This window comes from Dasypus novemcinctus, chromosome 10 (genome assembly GCF_030445035.2).
Source record: "Dasypus novemcinctus isolate mDasNov1 chromosome 10, mDasNov1.1.hap2, whole genome shotgun sequence".
NCBI lineage: Eukaryota > Metazoa > Chordata > Mammalia > Cingulata > Dasypodidae > Dasypus > Dasypus novemcinctus.
This window is the reverse complement of record NC_080682.1, coordinates 27,999,606-28,009,184: the sequence shown is the minus strand read 5'-3', so window position 1 is coordinate 28,009,184 and position 9,579 is coordinate 27,999,606.

The window sequence follows — 9,579 nt, the reverse complement described above, 5'->3', positions numbered from 1 at the left end:
CAGTTCGGGCCCTATTTTGGAATTTGTGCTCCTGAGTCTGTTAGAATTGGACTCAGATGTGACTTCTCTACACATGCTTCTTCTGTCCTTTTGAATGAACCTGTGTTTGGTGCTGGCATTGGTGTATACCCAGGACACTTGAATCTCTGGGCTGTTCATGGGCCAGCTGGGCCCTGAACCTCAGGGGTGTTGCAGCACCTAGTCTCCAGTTCATTGAACTTGCCCAGGTCACTGACAATGAAGTGAGGATGGGCAAACACCACACCAAGGAACCAAGAGGGTCTACAACTGCAGACACAAGAGTCCCATCTACCAGCCATGTGGGAATGAAGTCCCTTCTCAGTTGAGAGGTAGAGTGGGCATCGCCATCCCAGGGTCCTCAAGAGAGGAATAAAATATGGATTAGAGTAGACTTACTGATATTCTACTATAGAATTATTGTGACTCTACCAATGGAAGAAATTATATCATTGATGTGGAAACCATGGCCACGGGAGTTTCTGAAGGCAGAGAGATGGAAAAAGAGGTGTGATATGGGGGTATTTTGGGGACTTGGAGTTGTCCTGAAAGATATTGCAGGGACCAGTGCAGGACATTACATATCCTGCCATAACCCACTGAATGGAATGGGAGAGAATGTAAACTACAATGCAAACTATAATCCATCCTGTGTAGCAGTGTTCCAAAATGTATTAATCAAATGCAATGAATATACCACTACTAATGAAAGAAGTTGCTGATGTGGGAAGAGTGGGGAATGTGGGGGGAGGAGTATATGGGAACCTCCTATATATATTTTTTTTTATTTTTTATTTTTTTATTTTTTATTGACTTTGTAATAATATTACATTAAAAATATATATGTGAGGTCCCATTCAACCCCACCCCCCCACCCCCCCTCTCCCCCCCCAACAACACTCGTTCCCATCATCATGACACATCCATTGGATTTGGTAAGTACATCTTTGGGCACCTCTGCACCTCATATACATTGGTTCACATCATGGCCCATACTCTCCTCTATTCCATCATGTAGGCCCTGTGAGGATTTACAATGTCCGGTGATTACCTCTGAAGCACCATCCAGGCCTCCTATATTTTTTAGTGTAACATTTTGTGTGATCCATATGTCTTTTAAAAATTAATAAAAAATATTTAAAATAAATAAATTCTTCCATGATCAATTCTTCTATGATCAATTAACTAACCCTTCATAGAGAAGATTTATATACTTAAGAATGGATGATTAATCCATATTTTTCATATAGTTCAAAAACATTTGCATTAAAAATTCCTCTATATAATCTCAAATTTCAGCCTTAATTTTCTCTGCTATTTTAATGTATATTTAACAAATTGCATGTTTTTTCATTTACCAATTATTTGACTCTTGCTTTAAACTTTTGTCATGGCTATTATATATATATTTTTCAATCAAGCTATTTTAACATATATTAAGTTTTTCTTTGTAGAATTATATTTGTTTATTTTCTGAAATGGTTTTTGAAGAATTAAAATAATATTCAACCCCTATTTTTTATTTAAATTTTTAACTACTTTCCAAAATTTCACCATTTTTCATTAGTTTATTCATGTGATTAACATGCTTTATTTTCCTCTACATTCTGAATTTCTAGGTAATTGTTTTCTTATCATATATAATATTCATATAAATTATTGTATTTTGGTTTTTTGCTATGAAGTCTAAGTTGTCTATAATCTCTATTTATTGCAGTCATCTTTCTTTTGTTTGCATTTAGAGATTTATTTGATAAGCATTTGCTTTTCTTAATACTATATTTTGGGCTAATCTCTCATCTTTTACACACATTGTATCTTTTATTTATAAGTATTTTAAAATTTCTGGTAATTTTAATGAACAGTTCTGGCTTTGCTTTCATTTATGCACATTTCTACAATTTAGAAAATGCACTGTTCCTTTGTGTTGGCAATGTTTGCCAATAGATTATCTGATTTGCAGACAATGATAAGTTCAGGGTTTGCATATTTTTAATTGAATACATATTTTGAAAAGCAAATATGATATTATTAAATAATGTGATATAAGCTTTGGAAAATATGAAAATATTAAGCTATTTGGAGGTCCCTATGTATATTGATGCATATCATAAGGACATAAGATTTGGCATGAATTATTTTATAAGACAATATCCTTTTGTTAATGATAGTATGTCAAAATTATATATATTGTAAAACTGAAGTCTTCTAATAATGTTAAATAAAATAATACTGGAATAGAACATGACAAATCATGGACATTAGTTTTTACTTGCAAATGATTGTTGGTATATAATAATGGTAAAAATGGATTATATTTACTGAGCCCTTACAGAGTGTCTGACAATAGACAGTGGGCTTTAGGTATATAATAAATGTAGTTTTTCTTCACAAGATAACTCTCAGGTGGGTTCTTTAAATATCTAAAATTTAAGTTCAGTTAATGGAAAGTCATCCTCCTTCTTGATTAGGAAAGACTTAAGAGGTGTAGGGCACGCCTCTAAGTCATATGAATATGTTCAAGTGTTTATGGGTCATTGTCTCAGGGGGCAGTAAACCACATCATAACCAAAAGAATTGAATTCCCATCCTGGGGAGTTCCACTAAATTATTCATAGATTGGCAAAAATCCCCCCAATACATGGGAAGTGCCTTGCAAAGGAAAACAGACCATTACACCAGGCCCTTGATATTGATGATTGTACTTATGAAAATTTTTTGTGGATATGAAATTTAGCCTATTGTTATATATTGCCTAAAAGTTAACTCCTCAAAGACTCCTTGTTGACCAAATGAATCCTCTTTCTAAGCCAAACTCAGTATATAAATGCACTACCTTGCCCCAAGCATAGGACATGTCTCCCAGGGGTGAGCCTCCCTGGCACCAAAGGATTATTAACAAACACTGATTAGCACTAAATGTGGAAAAGACCTTGAACAAAAGGGGGAAATATTAAATACAAATTATTTTTTTATGGCTAAGATTTCAAAGTGAATTGGGAAGTAATTCCTGTGGGTAAAGTTAAGCGAGTCTCAGAAGGATCTCATTGACTGCCACAGTATAAAAAGCCTCTAACAGTGGGGCTCCTGAGGGATCTAGACACATATAGGCACTATAGACAGGGCAGACAGTCTCTAGAATTCAGCACCCTGTCAATGGGCCTTACTTTGGTATATGTACTCCCCAATGTAAGAGAGTTAGACTCATTTAATAATTTCCCTATACATGGCTCTTCCCACATTTTTATTTGAACCTATAAAATAAAAATAGAACCTCTGAATTGTCAGTCTGTTCATATACTGGTCAAGCCCAGAATCTCCACCAAGTTGTAGTCCCTACCATTTGTTCACTGGACTCACACAGAACAACTAACAAAAGGCTGGTGATGACCAATATCCTCCCCTGAAAGTGGAGAATATCTGCAACTGCCAACAAAATGATTCCATTCATCTGTTCCATGGGATCTAAAACCCCTCTCATTTGGAGGCAGGGTGGGTAACACCATCTCAAAATTGCCAAGATTGTGGAATGAGAAACATGAGGTGGAAGTGCATTATAGATCAAAGTAGGTAGACTTAAGATTTTTCTAGCAATGGAAGAACTTGTATCATTTATATAAAGGCAGTGGCCACCAGAGTTTCTGAGGGGAGGTAATGGGAAGAAAAAGTACAACAATGGGACAATTTTGGTACATTGTAATTAGACTGTCTGGCATTGCAATGACAGATACAGGCCATTATACATTTTGTCAAACCTGTAAAATTATGTGGGGCAAAGTGTCAACTACAGTGTAAACTATAGTCCTTGGTTATGACAATCCTTCACTATGATTCACAAATTGAAACAAATGTACCACACTAATGAAAGATATTGTTAATGTGGATAAGTTTTGAAGGGATAGGAAGTGGGATATATGGGAATCCATTATATTTTTGATGTAACATTTGTTATCTAAAGCCTCTTTAAAAATAAAAAATATATATTAAAAATATTAATCATCTAATTTTCTCTATGTAGAGAAATCTGGACAATGTCACATTGATTCACAATACTTAAAAGAGGAAAGCAGACTTGGCCCAGTGGTTAGGGCGTCTGTCTACCACTTGGGAGGTTCCGCAGTTCAAACCCCGGGCCTCCTTGACCCGTGTGGAGCCGGCCCATGCACAGTGCTGATGCACACAAAGAGTGCCATGCCACGCAGGAGTGTCCCCCACATAGGGGAGCCCCATGCACAAGGAGTGCACCCCATAAGGAGAGCCACCCAGTGCAAAAGAAAGTGTAGCCTGCCTAAGAATGGCACTGCCCACATGGAAAGCTGACTCAACAAGATGACACAACAACAACAACAAAAAACACAGATTCCCATGCTGCTGACAACAACAGAAGAGGATGAAGAAGATGCAGCAAATAGACATATAGAATAGACAACTGGGGCAGGGGGAGGGGAGAGAAATAAATAAATAAAATATTTTAAAAAATATTTAAAAGACATCCCATTATAGTAAAGACAAAAATCTAAACATTATGAGAGCCTCCAGATTATCAATATGATCTTGCCTCTCCTCCTTACTTCTATGAACTCATCCTTTATTATAGCATTTGTTAGTCATAATATGGAGCAGCCACACTATCCTCCTTATGCTTCCTTTTATTCATTAATACTGAAGCTGCTTGGACATTTCCATTTTTCTTCTTGCTGAATTTACCTTTGCCAAGATAACTGAATAGATCTTTTCTCATTCTTTTCCTCGTAAGACCATACCTTAAGATCCTATCTAAAATCGCATCAGGGCCATCCTTCATCCTTGCTGCATTTATATTCCATAATAATATCCCATCTTATATTCCATAAACTTTGCTTATACCTTTTGTTCCCTCTCTTTTTCACTCCACATTGAAAGCTTTATGAGCACAAGATTATTGCCATTTAAGTTAAATCCTGTATCCTGAGGACATAGAAGAGTGCCTCAATAGATAGAGGACAAACTCACATTTGAACCCAAACAGACTGACTTTAGAACTCACATTTTTCACCACCACTCTACGGTATTACTGTTTTCCTATAAAATATTTTACTTAATTAGGGTTGAAAAAGTAATCCATTGTTTCATTATTTTAAAAAAATTAACAAAAATAACAGGGCTACTTAAAAAGTATATATTGCTGGCAGACCTTCTATAAAGATGCTTAAAGAAGAAAGTGTTACATTGGTAATACCAGCTAAATATTTTCAAAATACATGTACTGTGTAATTTACACAAAGACAGAACTTTGTAAATGGAAAATATATCAGGAGATTGGGCTGGGGCAATGACCTGTATTAGTCAAGAAAAGGTTGTCTTCTGTAAGAAAGTAATTCAGAACCAGAGAAGGTCAACTATGGGGAAGTGTGGTTCTGGAATATAACAATGCAGAGTGTCACTAACTAGGCTTTCTGTGTGGCTCTTTTCTATGAAGTAGCCATGGCACCCAGGTTTCTTCTGTGTTGTTGCTCCACCATTTCCCAATATGTTGTACTCTTCTGCAAATATTAGCACTATAGCTCACACCTGGCTTTAACAACTTTCAAAAATGTATCTGTATTAATCCTATGTACTTGCACACTAAACACATAATCTCTTACTGTCTGTCAAAGTGAAACAGTTCTTTTGTCCCATCTTCTTTCTAGGTGCTTTTCCCTTCTTGGATTTGATTCCTTAGATATTTCCAACCTCATCATACTGATGGGATCAAAATAATTTATGACTTTTTAGATTAATGATTTTTTAAAGTTGTTAAGGAGGAAAAAATATTCTTGAAAGATTTCTTCATCATAAGTTGAAATGGAAATTTTAAATTTCCTTTTAAATCCTATTCACTGCTTTAGCTTCAAAAATATCCTTTCTGGAAAACTCTGCACTTGCCAGAACAGTATCTTTCAAGAATTCTAGTGTTACACCTTGAAAATACAATGGAATCTTAGAATCATTGTAGATATAACTGGTCCCATGTATTTATTATTTTTTTCTTTATTACAGAAGATGTGGGTTATAGTAGTCAGCCAAAGGGGTGCTGATGTGAAATACCAGAAATCTGTTGGCTTTTATAAAAGGGTATTCATTTTGGGTAGAAGCTTAATAGTTACCAGGCCATAAAGCATAAGTTATTTCCCTCACCACAGTCTGTTGTCATATGTTGGAGAAAGATGGCTGCCAGCTTCCTCAAAGCTTCAGTTTTCCTCTTCTGCTTAAGGCTTCGTGGTCCCAGGTTCTTTAATATAAGCTGTAGGCTGGAATAGTTTTTGTCTCTCTCCTAGGTCTTGCTTTATTCTGGGTTCAGTAGCTCTGCTCTCTCAACAACACTAGCTGTAATCTATCAGGCAAATGGCCCATCTCTTCCTGGGACCTCAGCTGTTCTGTGGAACCATCTCTATTCCTCTTTGTTCTTCTCCTGTGTGTTTACTTTGTAGGGCTCCAGCTCAAAGCTCCAATTAACTCCTCTACCTTGTCATTTTCTCTGTGATTCCCACCACCAAGAGGAATCCAATACAATATAATATGCCCCCAGAGGAACAGACGAATTTACAAATATAATCAATATGTCTTTTAGGAATCATCAATAATATCAAACTGCCATATGGGTTTACAGAACAATAATTAATAAAATACAGAATTCCCACATATAAACCTATCAATAACATGTATTAATAGTGGCAGGGCTTGGTGTAATGCTGAAATTTTGTGTTAATACCCCAAGTCTTATTCCCTGTCACACATGCACAAATAGATCAAAAGATATCCTTATGTCTGGGAAATCAAGTGCTTGTGCTTGTTAAAAGATTTCTTTAATAGCATGAAATACCTGCTGACATTTGGCAGTCTAATTTAAGGGCTCACTAACTTTTACTTCAAGGAATTCATAAAGGTGTTTGGCTATAAGCCAAAATTTGGTATCCAAATATGACAAAATGCATTCATTCTTAGAAACCCTGAGAGCTCCTTATTAGTCCAACCACTTTACTTAATGTTTCTAGCTCCTCACTGGCAACACATTACTTTCTCCTTTAGACAGTTTATATCATGGATAATTCACAGTAAGATTTGAAATTTGGGCTTTATTTGGAGACCTTGCATGCTTGATCTGCCAGGAAGTTGAGAATTCAGACAGAATTCTGATCTTTTTTTGTGCTAATGGTAATCAGGATATGGTCTACATACTGTAGTAAAATTCCTACTTGAAGTTGAAGCGCTCTTAAATCCATAGCTAGTCTTTCTCCAAGTAGAGTTGGGGCATTTTTAAATCCCTTTGTGATCATGTGCAGCAATATTGTTGTTTAACATTGGTTTTGGGAACTTCCAGTAACAGTAAATAATTCTTGGGATTCAGAGATAAGAGGCTTATAGTAAGAGGCATGTTTTAAATCCAATACTGTGAAAATACAGAAAGTTTCAGATTAGGTAGTTAGTGATGTATAAGGATTTGACCATACTAGCTGAATGTATTTTATTATCTGATTAATTTCCTGCAATTCCTGCATCAATCTATACTTGCACCAGGCATCTGAGAAGGCAAAAGAGGAATATTTTACCATTATTTGTTCAGTAGCTCTGCCTCTCCCTGGCATCCCATCAGCCATATTTCTGGCTTTACCTTCAGGAGGATATCTTTGGAACCTCAAGTTGGGTCTCTCCATCTAAGTGGAGTCAGGCATCTTGAAAAGTACATCCTTGTTCAATAAGAACCTTAATGCTTATTTTTTCTTAAGAGAAAGTTACCTGAGCATTTAATTTGCTTACCAGGTTCCATCCTAGCAGCAGCATAGACTATCCAGGCATATAAGGGGAGCTATGGTTTAAATTAGTGTCCCCTAGTTGACATTTGAGAGGTTGTAGGAAAGGTAGATGGACCGAGAATCCCTAATAAAAGCCATAGTCTTTGCAGAGGGAGCGTTGTTTTTCATTAAAAAAAAAAAGTAAGTAGCTCTGGTATCTACCAGAAATTCAGTAAGTTTCTTACCCACCGTCACAGTTTACATGTTTCCTTGTGAGAATTATTGATATGAGCAATGGGATTGAAAGTTGTCCCTGGGTTCCATCAGTCCTGCCCTCCCAATCCCAGTGAGCTGGGGCATTTGATAGGCTTCCTTGTGAGCAATTCTTGTTTCTCACTCCTTTGAGTGTTTAGATACTCCCTTTACCTGTAATCCCCATGTTTGCAATAGGTTACACTTTTAAGGTCCTAGTGGAGGTGGTTCTTTTGGTTAGTGCAGGAGACCCCATGGGTCTTAAACATGATCATTTATCTTCAATTATCAAGATTTTTCTTGGACCTGTCATGTTTTAGCTTATGGCTGCAACTAGCTGTGTGTCTGGGCACCTCATTTACTTTTCCTGGATCTGGTGTCTATTTTTGTGGATTTTGAAAATAATTTCAACTAGCTGAGATGTAGGCATTCCTAATCCCCCATTCAATTTTTGTAGTTTTTTCCTTATATCTGGAGCACTTTGAATGATGATGATCATATAGACTGCTTTCATATTACCTGGAGCTCTGGATCCAGGTAAGTAAATTGTATGCTGCAAACATTTTCTAACTAAGAGTGAAAACATTTTCTTTTGGCCCTTGCTGCATATTTTGAACTTTTTAAAATCTGTCTGTTCTTAAGTTTCCCTTCTGCATTCCTACTATACAGCACATTTTATAATGGTATAATATACCTTGGTGTCTGATTTACTTTGGGTCCCATTGGGCTCCACTCCTGAAATGGTTATTGTTGCTGATGAAAGAACTGGAATGCTGGGTTGAAATTCATGTAGTCTTTGGACCTTTCAAAAATCATCCTACATTCCTCAAGTGTAAGGAATGTTCCAGAGGGCTTTATAATGGAGTAATTTGTCTCATTCTCTGAGTTCATTTGTGTCCCATCTGGGCTCCATTCCTCCATTCCTGTGATGGCAAATACTGCTAGTGTATGACTTGAATCAGAGAGTTGGGTTGAAATTCATGCAGTCTATTTGTCCTCTTACATTTTTCAAAATTCATCCTACATTCCTTGGTGTGAGGAGTGTTTGGGAGGGCTTCAATACCTGCCCAGGTGGAGTTATTAGTAGCAAAATTAGAAATGAAAATATCCTCCATCTTTTTAGTGTCATCTCAATAGGAAGGCATATTAGTTTTCCAATTATATAGATTGGAATTGGAGAAGGGAAGAACATACCTATACAATACCTCTAGGGTTGCCCACCTCATCTAGCTTATAGGAGCTTGTATGAGTGAAAATTGTCATGTTTTGGATTCAGCATTCCTCAGGTGGAGCTGATTATCTTGTCAGGTATGGGATGGGAAGATCATTCTTTATCATGATAGTAGGAATTGAAGGGAATAAGGCTGAATTAATGATCACTGGAGGAATGGTGGGCTTTTCCATATGCAAATGGAGAAGGAGCAGAAGGAGGCATTAAGTGTGATAGGAGTAGATCATTATCTGGTTTTGAATCAGAAATACAGGTTTAATTGAAGATTTACTGAATTCCCAGGTTTAGCCTGTTTTGCCTAAGTCCCTTCCTGCTGAACCATAGTAT